At 45.3% G+C, this 22,075-nt stretch overlaps 1 protein-coding gene and 1 long non-coding RNA gene across 2 annotated transcripts in view; one reads left to right on the forward strand and one right to left on the reverse strand.

The window, feature by feature from the left end:
• Positions 1-738: 738 nt before the first annotated feature.
• On the forward strand, positions 739-5,323 carry LOC146594754 (uncharacterized). The gene is made up of 3 exons (XR_014896089.1): positions 739-984; positions 1,178-1,776; positions 1,911-5,323. It is a non-coding gene; the product is annotated as an uncharacterized LOC146594754 (long non-coding RNA).
• A 2,477-nt stretch (positions 5,324-7,800) lies between these two features.
• FOXO3 (forkhead box O3) overlaps positions 7,801-22,075 on the reverse strand; it is a 69,169-nt gene continuing 54,894 nt past the window's right edge. The window contains exon 5 of the mRNA XM_085306960.1: positions 7,801-11,878. The gene's annotated coding sequence lies outside the window, so the exon portion shown is untranslated. The remainder of the gene's footprint in view (positions 11,879-22,075) is intronic.

The raw sequence follows: 22,075 nt of genomic DNA on the forward strand, positions 1-22,075 counted from the left end.
CCATAACTCCCTTTCTTCAGTGCTGCTGCTTGTCCTCTACCTGGCATATCTGCAGCTGATTTCTGCTTCCTCAACATGGTGCTCTACAATTATGTGTTCTRCATTTTATCTTCTTACTTTTGTCTCCTGATTCATTGAGGTCATTTTGAACTTGAGGAAGGAGACTCTCCTCYTCAGTGCTTGAAGCACCTTGTGCCTTAGTGTCAGCTGCACCCTTTTATGAGGTTTTTACATTGTCTTCCATCAATCCAAGCCACTTATGAGAACACAGAGTAGAAACAGGGCCGTGACAGAGGTCCCATGAAACCACTGCGATGCAGGCAGGGAGCTACTCRTAATGCCCATTTTTGCAATGAGCCATGTGCCTGCCTGGTAGAGGATCCCTCTGAAAAGGTGGCATGAAGGTCATCTCCCAATGGGTGCCTTGGTGGCACATGGTGGCAGCTTCCCGCTTTGTGCAAGGGCCTTATGCACTGCACAGATCGAGTGGCCTGCAGCTTCTGGGAGCACCGACAGACCGGCAGGCAGACACTGCTGCCAATTTTTGGGCCTCCAGACCCTCACGGCCACAGGCATTGGCCAAGGCTGGGTGGGGCAGGAGCATGGGGATCAGGGGACAAGTGTGGCAGGAGATTAGGCTCGCAGGAGGAAGATATAGCAGGTGGGAGGAGAGATAGCCTGTAGGGTCCTGCTTTGGAGCCCAGGTGTGAGATCTGATAGTTGTCCAGTGTCTCACTTACTGGAGATCCAATCCATATCTCCAAATTTCATGCCTGCAGCCACCATCTGTGATTCTGCCAGGAGGATGACTGAGAGGCTGAAAATGAACACATGGCCAAAAAGCCTACAGGATAACACAGACAAGTCCCCATGGAAAAGTGACTTCCAGCTCTGCACAATTTCTTCAGAGAAGAGCTGGTATCCCCTAAGGCACTACCAAATATGAAGGAGGGGACACCCCCGAAGACATTTGATTTTAATTAGGTGACGTTATCTGCCTTCCTTACTCAGTTCACACTTTGAGCCTTGGCTGCAGCTTTAGCACAGTCCAAGTTTCATACATGCATTTTGTGTGAAGCYGCTGAGTGCCTGCAGTACTCCTGGGCTTGTGGTGAGAGCTGTGCTCTGAACTAGCCTTAGCATTTACGCTCAGCCATACACATTGCGCATGTTACAGGTCATCTTTTGCTGATAACTATCCCATGTGTGGGCTACAAGGGTCCTCAGCATTTGGTTTGGGTACCATTATCAGCTGTGGCAGCTCCYGTGCCGAGCATGGACGTGGCTTCTGTGTAGTGAAGCACAGTCACTGTTCCTGAGGCCGTAAGGACCCACACTTGGGCACACAAAGTTTGAGAGTCACCTACCTAAAGGCAAACAAGGTGTTTCAGCAGTTTGACATAATTGAGATTTCAGATGTGAGGGCTCAGAAGAATGAAGTTCTGCTCTCCTCATCTCTGTACAAACATCTGTTGTTCAGATCCCTCATCTTATATTCCAGGTGCTAAATCCAACCCACCTTTATGATTTCTAGAACAACTTTATCCCGAGGCACTTGGCACAGAGGCAATGTCTGAAAAAAGCTGCACTGAAAAGTAGAGCGTGTGTGTGTGTGTGTGTGTACAGATACGCTAGACAAGTCACCTTCAGATGGTCTTTCCTCAATCATGAGCTCATCCAATCTGCCTGTATGATAAATTTGACCTTTAAGTTGCAGTCTTGAAAAGCTGAACATTTGTTAACAGAGGACCGTTGAGTGCAATGGAAAAGAAACAGGTAAGATTTCTGTTAGCTCAAAGGATGAGGTGATCAGGGTAAATCCTTCAAATTCTTTTAACCTCTAAGGGAAAGAGCAGATTTTTGACTCACTGCAATCAGGGTAATCAGAGGTTGCCAACTCTATTTAACAGATTACAGACCAGAGAAGTATCAGAGGTAATTGAATTGCATCTGGCAATACTGCAAGAGGGCAGACAGCTTGGCATATTCTGAAAATGGTTGTTCAAGGCTGCATCTAGGATGTATAAAGCTACTTCACAATATCCGTTTCTCACAGAAAGACTCAGCAGAGCATGGACCAAGAGAGACACTTTGAAAAGGAGAGAGGCATTCATTTCCCCCCACCCTGCTTGGAGTGCAGCAGCTTGCGCTGAAGTGGTGTGCTCATGTCACTCCGAGCAGCCCTTCCTGGGCCACAGACTACTTGTACGTACTCTCAGCTCCACGTCTCCTGACCTTAGCAGACCTTTGGATATTGCAAACAGTTCATATGGGCTGTAAACTTGCTAGGCTACGTGCAGCAGTATTTAAGGTTTAGCCTATACTAGAAAAAGGTGGCTGCTGTAGCTAGATCAGCAAACCCTTCGAACACAGACATAGCTTGTAGCAGCAAAAAAAATAAGGCTTCTTGCCAGCAGAGCTGGAATGAAATGAGTCGTACTGGCAAAGAGCTCTTGCCAGATAACTGTGTCTATGCTCAGATTCTCGCTTGTATAAAAACACCATTAAAAATAATCATACCCACAACTGACATTACTGTCCCCACAAACATTTTAATATCTGGCCTTAGAAAACYGGAGTGTGCGCAAAAGACTCCTTTCCAAAGAAAGGCTCATGGAGATCAAAAGTTAAGAGGCACATTTCTGGTACACTGGTAACTTTGGACTTGGAGAGGCAAGACAAAGAGAGGAGGCATGAGCGGTTCAGATACTCCATGACAACATATTACTTAAAAGGTAGCATTTTATTAGGCCTTTCTCACCTATTCTGTTGTGTGCCATTCCTGTATTCTCTCATATCCTGCAATTTCCCCTACACATACAAAAAAAGTTCACTCTCGGGCATAGCTGGTGAGCTGGGTAAGGTGGGAAGAGGTCCCCCTCAAACGCACATTTGTGAGGGAGAACCAAACCACAAGGYGCTCCCACTAACAGCAACACCATGTCGTCTTCCCTAGGGCCCTTTCTCAAGACAAAGCTTTTGTGAGATACAGTGAGGAAATTGTGGAAAAGCAAAGAWTCTCAGGCAGGAGCTTTAAGGTGGTAGCAATGAAGCGACAGGCTCTCAGGCAAGTCCCCCAAGACCTTGCAACTCAGGGCACTTCCTGCAAACAGATTATCATCCGCCTGTTCTCTCATGAACAATGTAGTGAAATGGGTCCTAGCTAAAACAAGCTAGAGGAAAAAGAAGTAAAAATATATATTTATATGTGTTAGCTATTCCAAGATAATTTCTCCCAGAACTGCTTTTACTCTGTGGTAAGCGAGTTTGCGCTGAGTCTTTCAGGAAAGCAAGGTAGCTCACCTTACCTTGACTGCAGCGTGAGCACAGCTTGATTGCAAAGTGAAGCCCTCCATATATATCCACACCTGAGCTCCCTACGGGCTTCCTATTGTTCTTCTAGCTACTGTCTTAGATACAGATGCTTCTGAGCAGACACTTGAAGGTAGCTGCCTTCCTCAGGAAGAAACTTCAGGATGTCCCAGGTCTGAAAGCCACGGTAATYTCATAACTGTGCAGGCACGGTGGTGTTCTTGACTTACACTACAACATAAGACTCTATGAGGCTAATGAAAGTGAAYAGCAAAAATTTCTGTATAAATGGGACAGCATTATCATACATTTTGCTTAGTGTACGAACACCAAAGTTGATATAACCCAGTTTGCTATTCCAAGAGAACAGCAAGAGAAGGGACAATGATGATGGATTTCATTTAATGAATAAAAAGGCTAGGTATTTTTTAATTTCAGTATTTTTATGAATTGCTTTCTAAATACTGACTTTTCTCCAAGACATTCATTCATAAACTAGTTAATGGTGTACAAGCCTGGATAGCCTTAAATATGAGGCACCTATAGTGATTTTAAAATAAAATGCTGATCGAATAGGAATTTTCTATCTGAAGAGATGTTTTGGAACTGCATAGGAAGGATGGTCACAAAGTGGAGCTACTACACCAGAGTTTATCTGCACCTCTGTGGTGGTCAGGGAGGTACCAAGAGTTATTACCTTTGGTGATCGTTCACCAACACTTCCTGGGGCGGCTTCTTCAGGACCTGGGCATGGAAATACAAACCTGCAGGTCTGCACAAAACACCTTGCAAGCTCAGTCCTGCTCATGCTGCAGGTTCCTCAAAGGATTTACTTGAGCACATGACTGTGTCAGGACCTGTTGTTTCCAGAGATACCGCATACTTGGGTTTCACCTGAATTTACTCTTAACAAGTGCCACAAGAGTTTAAAAAGCTGAAGACACATAGCTTGCGCCATCAAAGCAAAAGGTTAAGTCATTATTCTGGTGCTGAAAATGAACTTACAAACTCAGGAAGCCAAAACAACTAATGCAACGTGACACCAGACCCATCATTCACAGCTGAGGCTTAGGAAAGATGGCCCTCAGCCTCCCTGTGTGGGAAAGCTTCAGGAGCAGYGTCAGTGCTCTCTGCCTCATTCTACTCATATTTTAAAAAGATCTGCCTTTCTTTTGTCCATCTGGTGCATTTTGAGCATGAGCTCTCCGATGCTGAGGCCGCTGTTACACCGTAYGGATGGAAGTACATGGCCCAGGAGACCCAGCCTCTGACTTTTGTTGGAGCCTCTAAACACTGCTAAAGGACGGATGAAGGCCTATGAATAACACATGGCCCCGTTTCATTCAGGCCAAGCCCACGAAAATACRAGATGTTGCTTTAAATTCAGTTTCCCCTCCGGGGGAGGAAGCACAAAAAGAAAAAGTTGCTCTTAAGTTAGTTACTCATTAGGAGCTGCACGGAGCTATAAGGAAACAGGATGATGAAAGAGCTCTCGCCGCATTTGGCCTCCCATTACAGCACCAGGCAGGTAAGCGGCTGACCTTCGCCGGGAGAAGTCAAAGTCCTCAAACGAACTCACCGTGCAGTGATTTGCTGCCGCACTGCTCAGCCCCTGGTTAGCAGAAGATGTCTGCTTAAGTGCTCCCTCGTGCTCGGACTTGCCATTTAGGGCAGCACGACCGTGTTGTTGCACTGGGATTTTGGCTAGGGGAGGTTTCTGAGCGAAYTATTGCTTGAGCGGGAGAAAGGCAGAAGCTTAAACCCAATCCTTGGTCAGCAAGGCCAGGTCTCCAGGCCGGGAAGCTGAGGTCAGTGGCAACACAGGGACAGAGGAAGAAGGGGGTAAAAACACCGAGGTTCCTGTTATGTGGAAATTGAAAAGATTTCTATGGGATTTCTTGCATTTCTACTGTTCCCTCCCTCCCTTTTAACAYATCGGTACCTTTATCTCTGCATGGCAAAATATAACGTTAAAAGACTATTACAACAGTTATTGTCATTTAGGCCAATTCTTACTACTAAATTGAGACATTTTATCTTGTTTTCTAGGTTAAATAGTTTCCTTGGTATGTCATTAAAGCATCAAACAATAAAAATAGAAGACACTTTGTTCTAAAAAGTAAATGGCATGCATGACACACACATAACTACTGGTGTCATTAATATGACAAGAAAAGCCAGATCTGAAATTCCAAAACCAAGCTTCAGGATTTTATCAGACAAGTTCAAAGTTTTCTAAAGATTTAAACAAAAGTAAAAAAAAATCCTTTTTTGTTCTAATGTAATTTCATATGTTTCATTTTTTATATTAAAATAGCATTTTTATCAAAAAATAGCTCAATCAAAAAATTCCACAGCCAGAGCCAGCAGGGAAAAGGATATGTGGGCTGGGAAAGGCAAACACAAAAGCCACTGAGACACTTGAAAAGTCACTGGAGATGGGACGGATCTGTGTGCCAGTCTACTTAAGCTTGTGCACAGCTTCACCCAAGAAGTCTGCCTTTGGAAAAGTGAGCTATATCAGTCATGATGACTCCATCAGGAAAGGGGATGGACTCCCAGATTTGCTTATCTCGATCTTCTTAAAAGCCCCCCCCTAACTTCCTTAGCAGCAGCAGCCAAGTAAGAGCTGTACAACATTGTTTTCTACGGTCTGGTCTAACTAGCAACTCAGCATATGTGGTAGGGAGCTCCCAAAATAGCTCCCGATTGCCTCACTAGTGCCAGCAACAGCTTGAAAAGCCTTTTGTCTWCTGGGACTTGGAGAAGTTTAAAATGTTTAAACTTATTTTGAAAGTATTCTCAAAGATAAGAAGGATATATTCCAAGGCAGGGTGAAATGAAGGTCGCTATTAAGATATTGCACAACATAACGAAGTGGCGTTAGCACAACTTGCACAGGATTCAATTGGCTCAGAGTTGCTGCTGCCCCTACCTAAATTCAGGTTGAAATCGGGGCCATTTTGCACAGGTACCTAAAGGCCAGATGCTGTTATCGTCTATCCCAAATTGCAGTTGAGGAAGGTCAGTAAGAGGAGGACACGGGCTGTCACTGTGCTGGCCTGCTTGACCGCAGCGCTATTAGAGGATCCTTTAGAAAACTCAGTAAGGAAGATCCATTTTTGAGCAACTTGGGGGAACTGCGCAATTGCTGCAGGACATGTGCTTGCTCTCATGCTGAGAATGCTAATGCTCAACTCATCCAAGTAAAAGGCTGTATTTTGAATACGTCTTACATTTCAAACTGTGTCTAGCTAAGACAGAGCCCGTATAGCTCTTGCAGAKGAGGTTGGACTAGATGATCTCCAGAGGTCCTTTCCAACCTCAACCATTATGTGATTAGCTGTATTAAACAAGAAGGCAAAGGTTGTGATATCCCTAAGCTACTTTTTATACTGCAGCATTTTGGAGCAACATTCCGGTGAGTTTTGCACGGACAACACAGCAGTCACAGTCCAAGGCTCATCAGAAACCCCTCCCTGCTGCACAGAAAAGCTCTTCTTTCTTGAAAACAGCGACTTTTGGAAAATGACTCCAAAAACGTATACATCTGTGGCTTCCTGTCAGTGTGGGAGAACAGTTTTTGTCCACGTCTCTCATATTTCTTAGCACGCTCTCCTGGGCCTTGGCCAGAACCRTCAATATAACTTTCTGCTGAGTCAGGTTGCTGGTTTCCTTATCCCAAATCCCTAATGGGTGGTTTCCAGTACTCCAGACATTTTTCAGCTATAGTTTGAAACCCAACCAAGCCCACGGGGATATAATTCTTCTACTGACTGACTTGCAATTGAGTTGGTTTTCTCCCGGGAAGAGCAAGCAGGCCTGCAGCAGCTAGGCTGCAGCAGCCATCCCAGAGGCCAGCACTCCCCACCCCCAAAATTAAGTAAGCTTTGTGATTTTTAGCAGCAGTAAATAATCTAATTGTGGGCTAATCGACCACAAAACCAACAGTGGTTCGGTYGCAAAGTTGAACTGCCGCTTGCCTTTCTTACCAAAAGAGTTGCCCTTGAGCCAACAGCACCCTGCAGGGTGCCACGTCCCCCCTGCTTTTCTCATGAAGGCGATCTTAGTCACAAGCASCCTGCTGCAAACCTCCCTGCACAGCTCGGGAACTTATATAGCCCTTATAAAATACAGTTGTATTTTATAAATGTGCTTCTCCAGCCGGTTCCCGTCCCCGAGCTGGCGCTTCTCAGCCCGGAGCACCTCGAAGGCGGATCAGCGCCCACGGACCGCTCCCAAGGAGGCCCCTGCTCGCTCAGGGCTTYCCGGTCAAATCCTGCAGCACGGCCACGTGCGGAGCCCGCCGAGGCCGGTGCAAGCCAGCGTTCCCGTCGCTTCCAGCAGTCTCACGAGCAGCTCCTCTCCCCAGCACCCACCTCCTCCAGCCACCCCATTACACTGGTTGCTTTGAAGTCATTCGTTTTCCAGATGCCGTGCAGAGATGTCGACAACACAATAAAACAGAGCGAGGGCRAATCTGCAATGTAGAGATCCATTACGCTTTATTTACATGCGTCACCAGCTCTTTTACAAACTAGATTACAATTTAAAATGGAATACACAAGGCAATATCTACTAACATCAAGTGGAGTAAGCACTGCATCTCGACTTCATTTGGAAAGGGGCAGAGCTCCAAAACAAACTTGCTTCCAATCTCTGTGTAGTAAGGTAGTATATTCATCCAGGGCAGCATCTTTTTTTTTGTTTTCTGTTTTTTATAAAATCCTCCGTAAGAATGCAACATGAGAGTGTCTGCTTTCAAATGAAAGTACAAGATAGCCCAAATGAAAAGTATAAATTGTTCAGCTCTTCGGTATGTAAAGATGGCCATGCATGATAAGGCTGTGGATTTAAAATTCTTCCAATTTACATGGCTTGAAACAAAAACAGATAAAACAGCTTTACAGATACTGTATACATATTTTTTTCAATCATGCAACTTTTTTTAAAAAAAGTTAAACATGTGAAGCCAAATGTACAATCTATTTTTCCAACCCATAGTAACGAAATGTATCTGGTCCCCCTTCGCGTCTGTTGGCATTCCTAATGCATATTGTGYACTAAAAAACAATTACAGGACACTGATTGCCAAGCAATGACATCACTTTAGAGAAATACATGACCTAAAAGGTAGCTTTTTGGAGCAGTGGCACAAATATTTCTGGAATTAGGCAGTGGCCAACTAACTAATTATTCTCAAGAGAAAAAATTTACAAAATTATTAAATAAAACCSCAAACTCGTGACTGTAGGAACTGTAAAAATGTCACCTTGTTTGGAACTCTTTCTTGACAAAGGGTTTAAGCAATCCTTGTGTAATTGTTCTGGACCTGTATCTGTTTTACAGGATTTTGGAAGGAAAATTTCTACGCATAAAGATGTTCAAAGATTCAAAGGACAAAGTTTTCAAAAGGTAGGTTCCCCAAATCAGCCATTGCAATCTGTATTTTGATGCAGAAGTAAGTGACCCTTTGAATGCAGGGAGATGCATTTATCCAGGGCCTCTGAAGACGAGGGCAATTTTTAGACACCTAAATGCCCATGTAGGGCGGTAATCTTCCAGTGGGCCTCCAGCAAGCGGGCACCTCTGCTTCCCCGGAAAAGCAACGAGGGTAGAGCAGCTCACTCTGCGGGACCATTTCATAGTCCCAGCCTTGGGTGCCTGGCTCGGGGCACTTCAGCATGAAAATTTTGGCCACCAAAATGAGCAAGAGAGAAACCAAAGCAAACTGAAGAGGTTGTCCAAGTCCATCCCTCTCCAGCTAGTGCAGGGGACAGCCTCAAAAGAAGGGGCCCAATCTGTCCTCGACAAGCCAACGAAAATGCTTTCCTTGACATTGCTGGGAAGTAGATAGGCCTTTCAGCTGCTAATGCTTTATTTTTTTTTTAAAGACTTCTCTGCCATTGACTGTCTCCAAATCCATCGGTTTTCTTTTCTTCCATTTKCTGAGCAGGGTGGACCATATTTTTCCCTCTCACTGACACTGGCATGAGTTAGCTCCATGGGCTTCAGTGGAGCTATGCCACACTGATGGAGCAGAAACCGCCGGCTAGGTTTAAATCAATTGCTTTGCGTGCGACAAGGACTGCTTCCCTACCGAGAACAAAAGTAAGATGATGGATTTTCATCATACCATCTGGAGCCAGATTACAGAGAGGTCTTGGCAGCGGTCTCTGGGCAGGTAGTTGCCAGCCCTGCAGTGGTGGCCTGGGGGCAGCGCCTCATCCCTGTGGAGTGAGGCTGGCCCAAATGCAGGGCACGAGCCGGTGGGGGAAAGGCCATCGGTGTAATTCATGTTTCAAGATATACCAGGGACCTTGCAGCCATGGATGACCACTGTACAACCTGGGTGTCCAGGGCAACCGGCTACTGGAAATATCTCCCTAGATATGGAGATCGGCAATAAGCCTCAGCTAACTCTGATAAACTTAAAAGTTTAAACTAGTCCCCATGCTGACCAACAGACCACCTTCATGTAAAAAAAAAATAAGTTTTTTTAAARGAAAAATGATAAACCCTTAGCTGCTTGGAAGAGTTGGTAGGCTACAGGGATACGCTATCCACAACCGCACAGAGCTTGCACAGCCATAACTGCGTGGTGCAACCAAGAGGTGCATCTTCACGGGGGAACAGCGGGAGCATGAGGAGGCCACAACACAAAACAAAACTTCCATCACACGAGGAGCTGTTATTTCACCAATATCACCTCAGGGACCTGGCAAGTAAGGAGCTACGTAGGGCCCACAAATGCTCGTGTTGTGTCTGTGTGCATGACTGTGCGCTTGCGCACATGTGGTGGCCGTGGCGAAAGGGAGTCACTCCACATTGCATGGTAACACGTATCAGTGGGAACTCATGCACTGAAACTTTGGGTTAAAATGCTAGTTTGTTTTCCTAACATCCATGCATAATGAGCCATTTCTGTACATAATAAAATATATTTATATATTTATATGCATAATGCTTTTATGCAAAGAAAAAAAACTTCATATATCGCTTTGGAGAATTATGTATACACTGTCCTATTCAGAACTTCTTCATACCAAGTTCATATGTACCATTGGTGTTCTTCCCCTCTTTTTTCATATCCCTCCCCCCACCCAAAAAGATACTAATAAAAAGTAATCAAACTTTCCAGATTATAGAGAGGATCTATACAGCACCATACCTTTTATTCATTATTATTAATTCATTATTATTCATTTTACAAAAGAAAATCTTAGAAGCAAAATATATAAAACTGCCTTGTCTTTCAGTGTCATTTATCCTGTTACAATCTATGCTCATATGAAAAGCCATTTGTATGATACTGTCACCTTGCCATTCCCTCTCCTGCTTCTTCCACAATGGATTATGCATAATGAGAAGGAAAAAATAATCAAGGATATGTCAAAAAAAAAAAAATCACTGATGCAATAACACACCCTGCAACGATCTGTGCCCGAACTCCCGACACTGCCACTGTTAGGTTACTTGCTGATGCCCAGCCTGCAAGCTTATYTTTTCTGCCAAGTGGTGCATTTTCCTTTCTTTCATCCTCYYGTTTTTAAACACATCTTCACGGGTGGTTATGTTCAACTCATCTGGCAACGGAGGGGCAGCTCAGCTTGTAACTTCTTCCCAGACGACTGAGGCAGCCTAACGGTGCTTGTCACGGCAGCAAGCRCAGCCCCGCGAACGTGACGCAAGAGGTGAGACCGCTCCGGGGGGCAGCGAACCGGGTCCCGCRGCCGGAAACATCACGGAAACGGCCTCCTCGCTCAGCCGGTCTTCGCGAGCACGGGCCAGGAGGCAAACCTGCTGGTTGCCCTTGTTTCGTACTCAGCCCCAGTTTGGTGCTTATGGGAAAGCGGGGCGTACCACTAAACTTAAGAAAAGAGTAAAAAACAAACAAACAAACCCAACAAACACATCACACGAGTCACCTCTCTCTGGAAGTCGGTCAGCTGATGGGTATAACGAAGGCTGTATAGTCAGAAAAGCTCGTGTCAGAGCAATGTAGGGTTATGATAATCAGGATAAGGTTTCCTTGCGCATGTGCTGCATTTCAGGTTCCCCAGGGAGAGAAAGCTAAAATGGTCAAAAAATCTAAGGAAATCAAACTGGAGGTTGAGGGGGGAAAGGGTGGGCAGACAGGRAACACCTCCAAAAATAAAAAGCCAACTTAAAACATCCCATAAACCATTAATATATTGAAACACCACATACTCATTGACAAATAACTACTGTAAAGGCTACACAGTGTGTTCTCAACAGGATGGTGCTGAACATCGTCTCCACAGCAGGTGTTTGGCCATCCCAGAAAAGGAAGATTTTGCATACTTTAGAATGAGTTCAATTCCAAAAAAAAAAAAAAAAAAAAAAAAGAAAAAAAAGAAAGAAAAAAGAAAGAAAAAAGAGGATCTTCACTCAGGTAAGGGGCTTTTTAACAGTCTGCTTCTTTAGGAAAAAATTGCAGGGTTCACAAAGGTCATAAGCTGTAAACAGTATCACTGTCCACTTGCTGACAGCAGATTTGGCAAAGGGTTCGCTTGCTCTCTATGTCTCATGTCAGTCTGAGGGCCTGGAGAGGAGGAAGAAGAGAAGACAAGACAGTGAGATTGCTGCATGTAGAGAAACAACAACAACCAAAAAAGCCAACCAAGCAAACCCCAAAACAGCTCAAATTGACAAGTGATGATCATTTGTTTGTATCCAAAAGCTTYGAACCCTTGAGCAAGTTGTACACTGATCCCTCATGAACATACTTCTCTCTTGCCAAGGGTTGTATGTGCTTCCTTACTACCTTAGCTGCTACCAAGCCTTACAGCAAAAAACTTCACCTGAAAAGGAAAAATAATGGCCAAGTCTAATTTAGGGAAGCCCAGTACATTGCTGATTTGTTAAGTGTATTTCCGGGTGAAGCATGGAAGGCTCCTTCAGTTTTTCTCCATTTTTCACGATCGCGCTTTCTCGATATCACCAAAAGTCTGAGCAAATCTCCTGCTCGGGTTTGATATCGAAGACTGCCTTCGAATGACAGCTGAAGGAGGCTGCTCAGGGGAAGCAGCAAGAAGCCACAAGTTTGGCTTTGCACTTCCGAGTTTTGACTTTCCTGCACAGTGTAACATACCAGCAGCAGACAGGCTGAACAGGGATTTAGAAATGTAGTTTGGGCCTGGTTTCTTGGGGAAGTTTTGTGTAGAGGGAGACTGGAAAGGGAGAAAGGGACGCCCTCGGGTGGAGCATGGGGACACCCTCGGGTGGACCACATCCCTAGAAAAGGGACACAGTAAAGTATGTAAAGCAGTGAAAAAAGAAAGCATTTCAATTTGCCAAGGGGCCAAGTTTTTAAAGGCATCCGGTGGCTTACAGATACAGGTGGRCACCCAGGAGGCTTTCGAAAAGTCGGTACTTGTAGACATTTCCATGAACTCCTTCTGTACCTTCAGAAATCCCTCCTGACAGCCACCTGCACTGCTTGGCACACGACTCCTCTTAAAGACCTGGCCCTGAAGAGGCTTTTGAAAGCAGAGCTTGGTGCCCCGCACCACTGAGAACCTGCTGAGATTTTCCCCGCAATGAAAGACTGACGGTTTTACCTAGCGCAACGACAGCGGTGCGCTTGCTTACACCGAAAAGCACCTGAAATCGATTGCTGGAACCTCTCTGCTCTCTAACGAACCTGGTTATCGGCTGCTCTCAAGGAAAAAAAAAAAAAAAAAAAAGGTGGTGGCCCGGGCCAGCAGAGGGGACACGGTGAAGCGACTTGCCGTTACCGCAGAGGCTGTCCTGAGTCCTCCCCTTTCCAAGGCACCAGGCACTGCTCCTGCGATAGCATTTCATTAAAACGACCTGTTCTGATAATGCAAAATGATTGATGGGAATTTAATCATTTTTGTCTCCTGGTTATTAGAGCAACAGCACGACAGCTGCTCCCGGGCCCGTGCGGAGAGCCCCTCATTCAGAGGGGCTTAGGGTGCAGACAGATTGCGCGCTTCGCCCAAGCAAAATTGGGCTTTAGCCTTAATTATCTGGTGGGTTTTTTTTGGGGGTAGCCTCTTTTTATGAATAAAGGGATTTCTGACTGGATCAGCATATTGATTTCTTCATTTCCAAAGACTAAATCAGCGCTTGCCGTCCGTCGATGTGACCGCCTGGCAACGACTCCACGTAGCGCGYGCGTCCCCACGGCCGTAACGAGGTCACCTGGAGACACCCGCGCGGGGCCCGGCGTAACCCGCGTGGCAACCCCGGCGCGCACCGAGCCGGTCCGGGCCCCGCTCTCCGCCGTACCCCCCAGCTTCTCAGCACAGCCTTGGCGCCCGCGAGCCTGGGAACCGAGGACTTCCCAAAGGGCAAATCCAGGGTAAAAAGCCTCCGTCCCGAGCAAACCAGGCAGGCTTCACCCAGCAGCCGTTTAAGCTACGCCCGGGCTTGCGCTGCAGCCTGTGTGAGACGCCTCCCCGACCTCCAGCGGAGCTACTAATTCAAAGCAAACGAGTGCAGAAACTCGGGAGTAAGTGCCAGAGCAGTGTTTAACATTTAAATTGAAAACGTATGTGAAATACTGCACCATGAAAACCGGAGGACAGACGACGGTGGACACGATCTGTGCGCGCGGCACTGCCTGGTGTTCCTCCGAGGGCACCCRTCCTTCGGAGGTCACGGACGTTCAGGAGACTTGGGCTTACCGAAGGCAAACGCGCGGCTAAGGCGGCGCCTGCTCGCCGCCGAAGCGGAACGCGTTCTGCGCTCGCAGCTCCGTTTATACGGGCTTTGCAAACGGATTAGAAATTGTAAAGAAGTAGATCAAAGTCTTAACCTACACGCCATGACGTTAAAGCCCACAGGAGACACYCTCGCTATCACCTTCTGTCTCACCGCAAAAAGCTATTACGTTCCAGTTAGTAGCCTGGTATTTCCTAGCAGTGAAAACCATATCCGGCAGGGAAGCAAACACTCATCGAGCCCAGTCCTCCGGCTCTTACATGTGGCATAGTTTCTTGTTTCCATAGGCTGGGGAGAACTTTTGGATAGGGAGCTTCCCGAAAAGCATCCTCTGCCTATTCTTCTTAAGCCACCTCCTGGAAAATTCAGTTGTCCCTTGAAAAGTTCCTGCGACAAACCCGGAGTCTATAGATCATCAGAAAGTGAAAATAAGGGATTTTAGACTTTCTTCTAAAGTTTGGCACAGTCTTCACAACTGCRCTGATAGCTGGGACCTGCGACACGCCCCCGCAAGCACACATGCACTGAAAGCAGAGGCATTTCCACTACAGCTGTTTTGACCTCTTGTGTGCAGAAGTTCTCACTAGAAGATACATCTGCTGGACTTTAGAAGTAGCCACAGTACTATGTCAAACCATTGCTTACGCATCTATATAGATGTATGGTTTATGAAAATAATATCTTTAAATAAGGAGTAGGTCAAGATGAACTCCTGCTTTGTAACATCCCAGACATTTTCACGGAATCACAGAGGGGCTGAGGTTGGGAGGGACCTCTGGACCACAAAACATAGACGCTAAGTCTGTTTATCCTATTTGGTGGAGGAGTACATAACACAATTCAAATACTTCTGTATTTTCTAATTCTTTAGTTTGCAAGTGATTATGTGGGAGATGAGCTGCCCCTTTCTTCTGTCCTTTGCTACTCTCTCCCATCCTCGACCTTGCTACTTACCTGCTAGAAATGCTACTCTSGCTTTTCTCTGGGCCTGATTTCTTGCTTGGGATTTCCCTCCCAGCAAACAACATTTCCTTACCTCTATCTCATGTCATTCCACCACTTAACTGCAAAGGGGTCTCCCAAGCCCCATGTCAGCTCATGTACCGTCAGAGAAGCTCTAAGCATCACCAGTCGCATACCACTTTCTCCCTTTGATTCCCACCCGTGCTAATTACGCAGCACTGGAAGTTTATTCAGAACAGAAAGSTGGTGCACTGATGCTCCCCGAGAGCAAGGCACAGGCAATGTGCATTGGCAGTGAGTTTACCAGTAAGGCAACAGTAGCTATCAGCACATACGGCGTTTTGCAGCCAGAAAAGTCATGGGCACCTTCACAGAATTATGGTGTTAGAAACTGCACTATCAATACACAGTTCCTCTGCCTGGCAGCCTACTACAGAGCGCCTCATTTGGCTGGAAGGCTGGTTGAGTGGACTGAATCTTGAAAAATATCACCACTCAAAGGCCTGTAAAACAAGTGTTTGCCCCGGGTACCATTCATTACYGCTCCGCAGTGACAGGAAATCCCAATAACTACTTTTATAAATAGCTGTCCAGAGGCTTTGGATGTAAACATTTTGAAGGAAACTTTCATTCATCAGTGGTAGACATACATTTATTCTAGTGCCTCTGTCCCTTGTTTTTGTGATAGCCACCAGCAGTACCACTTCTACTCTAAAACGGGAGTAGGCTCAAAAAGCAATACTTGATTATGTATGGTGACAGTTCTTCTCTGGCTTAAGTTAATATTCTGTCTGGGGGTTTCGCAGCTCAGTCTTGATGAATACAAGGTATTTAGAAATGAACAGGGAAGATAACTTTTGTGGCCAATCCTTCCATGATGACAGAGTTGCTGTATAAATTTTTTGTTCGAGCAGAATAAAAACGAGGAAAACCAATATGACATGTTATGTCATAGAGCTACTGTACAGGCATCGCATATACTGCATCAGAATGGCACTATGCTGAAATACAACTCTGTCAGGTTAAGATGAATTTCTTGGCAATTTAACGTATCTTCTTTCAAGGAGCTGAACTTCAGGCATGTTGCAAYTGAAGTTTTTTTCTTTAAATTGTGCTCATAAAAATAGAATCTTTCCGGTTCTAAAAAGGAGGCAGAGAGCAAGGGGAGACGAACGGAAAGAGGAAGAAAGYAGGCACAAAACAAAATTTACAGGAGCTAAGAAGTCGCTGTGCTGGTACTTGCACATGCACTTAAAATGTGAAAGTGACTTTTCCGTTTGCTACTGCTGTTCCACGCCAAAACGTTGCAAAACCTGGCAGATAAGCAAATATTTCAGAAGTAAATGTAACTGAAGAAAGACATCAGACCATTTTCCCTCTCTGTATCCACTCTCTGGGGCAAAAGGCTTGCCCAAAACTGTTGTGAGATGCCATGACTATTAACATGCGTGTTACTCTGATATACCAGTCCCTTCTCTCTCATTGCGGGAGACAGTGCTGTTTGCCACGACTGTAACAACGCTAATGCTTGTTCTTACAAAACAAAAGACCTGCAGCATCACAAAAAGTTTAGGACTCATGATAAACCAAGGCTTTACTTTTTTCACCCCCTGCCCTCCCATCTTTAAACCAGATTGCCTGCTTGGGGSACTAGCATTAATTTATTGGCATAAAATGACTTCAGTTCTATGGATCTAAGCACTTACTCATCTAAATCTACTTTCCTCTTTCCATGAACTGTATATTTTGTCTGTATAAGGCAAACTGGAGRAGGGAGAAGAATTTTTCCTTTTCTCCTATTCTTTCTACTTTTGTGTAGAATATATATCATATGCAATGCAATCACTAATAGATTACTATCTCCTTTATGCATGTGAACAGTTTGAATCAGGCAAAAATATGCTGAACTTCTACAACCCTTTATTAAGCTTTTAACAAACTAAGCCTCACTCACAGAATCATAGAAAAGTTTAGGTTGGAAGGGACTTTTGGAGACACTCTGGTCCAACAGCTCATTGAAAGCATGGCCTTAGATCAGGTTATCTGMCAAGCCAAGTCTTGAATATTTCCAGCAAGGGAGATAAGTGGTAAGGTCCCTCCTACTCGTTCTGCAGTTCAAAAGGAGATCCCTAGAAAGCAAGTGGTAACCCATGCTCACATAGTTGAAGGGAAAAGCAGCTCAGGGCTTCCCCAACATATCTGGAACTGATACTGAACAAGTGAATTGACAGGAAATTCTGCACTTGCTTGCAAGAGGAGCAGGCTCATACAGACTACACTACATATGCCACTGTGTTGTTGCCCATACAAAAAGACCATATGCTGCGACACTTGTTTTTACACCTACAGATATGTCAATAYGCAGCTCTGCTGGCTTTCCAGCACCAGCACTGTTAACATGCAATTGTCTTTGCCTGAGAACYGCCACATCTGGCTGACTTTAATTCTCTGCCCTGGCCAACTGTGAAAAATTTAGATACAGACCATCACTTCTCTACAGTCTCTAAGTTTCTTACTTGACAATTTTATGGCAAGTTTTATCCCTAGCTCTTCCTTTAGGGGCCTAAGGAGGAAGATGGAAATCGTGCCAGTTCTGGGGGAGTTCCTGGCAGTTTTGAAATCAAAGATAGTACTGCCACTGATGGAAGGAGGTCAGCCTAGGCGTTCAGCACAACAGCTTCTAGTACACAGSCTTGCAGCATGGGAGAAAAAAGCCCAAAATGCTCTCAAAATCCATGTCCCGTGAGGGGTAGAGTACATCAGCTGCGATAATGGCCCTTTCTTCATGCACTCGGGGGCACTGGGAAGACTGTTCTACCATCTCTGTAGATGAGAAACGGATGGGTAACTACTCCATCCGTGCAAAAAAAGGGAAGGACTTTGCTTACATTTTTGAATCTGGAGGACAAATGCTGCTTTCCTAACTGGACAGTAAAAGGTATCTACATGACTGGCAACAGAAATAAACATTTTGAATTGTGGGTTTATAGCATAATGGAAACACACTATCTACTCTTCTTTATTCTAAATGCCCTCACAGAGTGTTTATTTTTTCTCTGCCAGGTAGGAAGCTGCTTTTTATAAAGATCCTTCCTGCTGTGCAGCCTTCTCTTTCTCCTCTGCAGTTCATTAAAAATGACAGGCCAGTAACACTTAGACAGATCGCTGAAAAGGAGCTCCACCATGCTGCTGTAAGGCAGGATCCCCTGTATCAGAAGTTACATGTGGTGGAGAGACGCAYGAGAGGCAAGGGCCTCCCTCAAAACCATTTTTTTTTAACTACCCTGCGTGGTAATGGGAGTGGAAAAGCTGACGAAATAGCCGTGTCAGACTCGACTAGGGGGGTTTGCTCCCACCATTCAGCTGCAGGTACCTTTTTAATGGAGCCAGTGTCCTTGTGAACTCTGTGGAGTCAATGGTGAGACCAGCTCTTCCAGGGGCAACCCTGACAGGAGCTTTCTGGTGGAGATGCCCTCGCTCCCCACTACCTGCACCAGGAGCCGAAGGAGGGCTTTATATGAGCATCCTTCCTTTTCCCTCCCTCTCCAGGCCAGGGGAAAAAGTCCATTATTTACTTACAATACTAATCAGATATGGAATATTCTCAGACTAGCCCTCTCAGACTGTCAGTTCATCAGTTCAGTGGAGCACTGACTTCCTATGAAAAAATACTCAGCTGCACGATGTTACGTTTCTAAACAGAATCTCTGATTATGCACTTCTCTAAGAAAATATGTTTTCAGGGAGCTATTTGAACGACTAGCTCCAAGGAAGGAAAAAAAAAAAAAAAAAAAAAAAGAACAGAAATCAACCTGTAACCATCACAGCAACTCCCAGAACAAGTGCTCATCTGCAGCTCCTAACAACCACTACAGCTCATTCACACAAAAAGGACGATTTACGGAGACTCATTCTGAAATAAAATCTGCATGCTGTCGATACAGAGAGGAAAGCACTGGGGAGACCAACTGAGGCAGCCTGTTCTAAAAATACCAGTTTATGCTGTCATCTGGTGAGAGTATGTCATCCTGTAATCTTGGCATCTGCAGGGACAGCAAGTTTCTGCCTAATTATTGCTGTTGAATCACATGACAATACATAATGTACTAAAAAAAAAATAACACAAAAACACTAAAACACCCAAACCACAGGGTCAGAATGCTGCTGTCTGGTCGCAACACAAGATTGTGCAGGGAATCCTGCTTCTTTGCAGCTCTTTCTCCTAAGTTAATAAAAAACAAAAATGTAACCCCTCTTTTAAAAAAAATAAAAAACCCAGCAACTTCCTGAAGCAATGAGCAATTCATGGTGTTTATGTCAGCTCCTGCTGCCTTTACTCACTCTGAGCAGGGCCTCGGTGAGCAGTCCTGACTCACGGAGCAAAGCCTGAGTAGGAGTAGTTGAATCTGCTTCACCGTATTTTTGGGTGGCTGCGATGGCTCCCGCAAGCACCTGGAGCTAAACTGCAGATCACTCACACGGGTGCAGAAGGAACTCGAGCCACATCTATTAGTTGCATCTGGGGCTCTTTTTTTGCAGGAAAATGCTGCAAATGCAGTGTGGATGGCAGGGGCAGCCTAGGCATGGAGGCTCTGTGGGTGGTTGCCCAGGATTTTCATCTCTCCTCCTCCCCGGAGGTGATGTGCTTGGAGCAAGTCTGGTAGCTCCTCTGGGCACTAGCTCTTGCGCAGCTTGCACACTATTGGTGTGCACCCAGTAAGCAAGGAGCCTGCTCTGGGCTCTGCTCTGCTTGAAGTTACTGGAATCCCTGTTCTCAACAAAATACAAAAGTTTTCCACCCAGATATTTTCATTCGAAGACTAAACTTGGCAAGTCTGATGTGCAGCTAGTCACAAAACCACCTTTCAAAGCTTGGGCTGGTTGAAACAACGCTTCAATGTTAAAAGTGTGCCACCACCTTAACCACGAACCTGCTTGAAATGAAGCAGAAGCAATTTGTTCTGCTGAATTTCCTTTGGGTTTTTAAATATAGCCCCACCTCGGCTCCACATATGAAACCTGCTAGCACTACTCCTAAAACCTCATCTTTGACACTAACAGAGAAGGGAAGGCAGCTTGGCCCTGAGGCAATCAGGATCCTTAGGCAATAGGTCCTCAAGTTCTGGTTTCTGCACTTCACCTTTCATGAGCAGAAAATAGGCTTTCCAAAAGAAGAAAAATACATCATTGTCCTCATGGAACATTGTCTAGCGAGAGCTCTCCAATTCAAAGGGGACAAACTCCACCCAAATGAGAACTTTCTATGATCTACTGGAACTTTTAAATGAATTAAGTGAATACTAAGTGATGCACAGATCTATGTGTTAGTCTTTGGTATGGATTTCACCCAGAAACAGGTTGAATGCAAATTAACAAATCAGCTAGTAGTCCAAACAGGTAGGGACTAATGAAATACAAACAGGCATTTCATTATGTTGCATAGATTTTTCTTTATCGGAGAGGTTAACCATCATATTTGGTGAAATAATACTCTGTGCTACTACTAGTAGTTTGTGCACTCTACTGCTGCAAGAAAATGACTTAGGACTTAAATGATGCTAGAATAAAATGAATGACTTTAACTGATCTGTGAAGTATTTTGCTTTCAATTTTCACGCAAGTCAACTTGACTTCAGTACAACTCTGCTACAGAGCCCTGAGGGGGATCCAGCTAAATGGCACATTAAAATCTCTCTCAAAAGACGCAGTTATACGAGGAGTTTGTCAAACAGCAAGGCCAGCTAAGAAGTTCCTGCTGCACTTGCAGCTTAGCCATCTTCCACCACCCCCTTCCCGAACTCTGCCAACGGAGCTGTCTGGGGAGAGCTCTGCTATAACCTGGATCGCGGAAACAATCGAGGCAGAAACAGCTCCTTATGCTGGCTTTGATGCCAGGGCAAATGTCTGTCCAACCGGTGGCTGATCACCAGCTCCTGACATTCCAGGCGGCTATAAATTTCCCAACTGGTCTCCCCTGTCAGGTTGTCCAGGGCTATTCTTTGGCGAATGCCAAGTCCCTCAGGATTCATGGGCTAAAAGTTTTACTCCACAAAGTAAAAAGGAGAGTTGCGGGAATACCAGACTGAGAGAGGACACATTAATTTAAAAATAAAAATAAAGTACTCTAGAGAAAGGCTAGGGAATAGTGACGTCTTTATTTATTGATAAATGGGCTGAAAAAAAACAGCCTGATGATTACTGGGGAGGGTGGAGGGTGTACTCAGTACTCTGGGGAAGCAGGCAGGCAGAGAAGGACAGAGGCCTCCACCGGCCTGAGAGGGGAAAATTACGGCTGAGTGAATAAAGTAAGAAAAAAACATATTGATTTCCTCCTTTCCTGTTCGTAGGGGGAAAAAAAAACAACAACAAAAGCCAAATCCAGCTACACGCCTCAGGGCCCTCTGAAAGGCCGGCCAGGGCAACCCTCACGGGCGCTGAGCCGGCGCACTGGCACTGGGGAACGGTGCGCCAGCACTGAACGAACAACGCCGGAGTCTTTCACACACGTTTTACCTCCCCTACACAGAAAGAATAWTTTTTTTTCCCTAGGTAAATCCCCCTCTATACCTAGGGTATGTATAAGCTAAATAGCTGTGTAATTACTTCTTTCTTCTCTTCCCCCAAASTAACTCCGATCCCTTTCCTATTTCATTCACTATGGCTAAGCATGCCTGTAACCTACTCTAAGTGCCTTAGTCTGCTAGCCACCTTCCTGAAGCGGATTTAACACCAGCAAGGGCAAGACTGTCCTGCTGCAAGCGTCTCCTTACCCTCACTTCTGTGAAGATTCTTCACCAAGGTCCTGAGACCTGCCAAGAAAAGATTTTAATTCACGAGAGCCTACTGCTACAGCAAAATGGAGAAAGCAATTCAGAATGATTACACCCTACTTCACGCGAGAGGCTCCTATCAAAATAGGAGACGCTCACACGGAAGCAAACGCTCAAGCAGCGCTGTTTAACAGACAAGGATCTGTGCATTATGAACAAGCTCAGCAGAAATCATCCCCGCTTGCACCTGATGCCAGAGGCACCCAGGAGCAGCCGGTCCAGTTGTCGGAGAGAGAGGAAGAGGCTTCCACAGATGA

Source organism: Rhea americana, unplaced genomic scaffold (genome assembly GCF_003343005.1).
Source record: "Rhea americana isolate MKP2758 unplaced genomic scaffold, rheAme1 scaffold_25, whole genome shotgun sequence".
Taxonomy (NCBI): Eukaryota; Metazoa; Chordata; class Aves; order Rheiformes; family Rheidae; genus Rhea; species Rhea americana.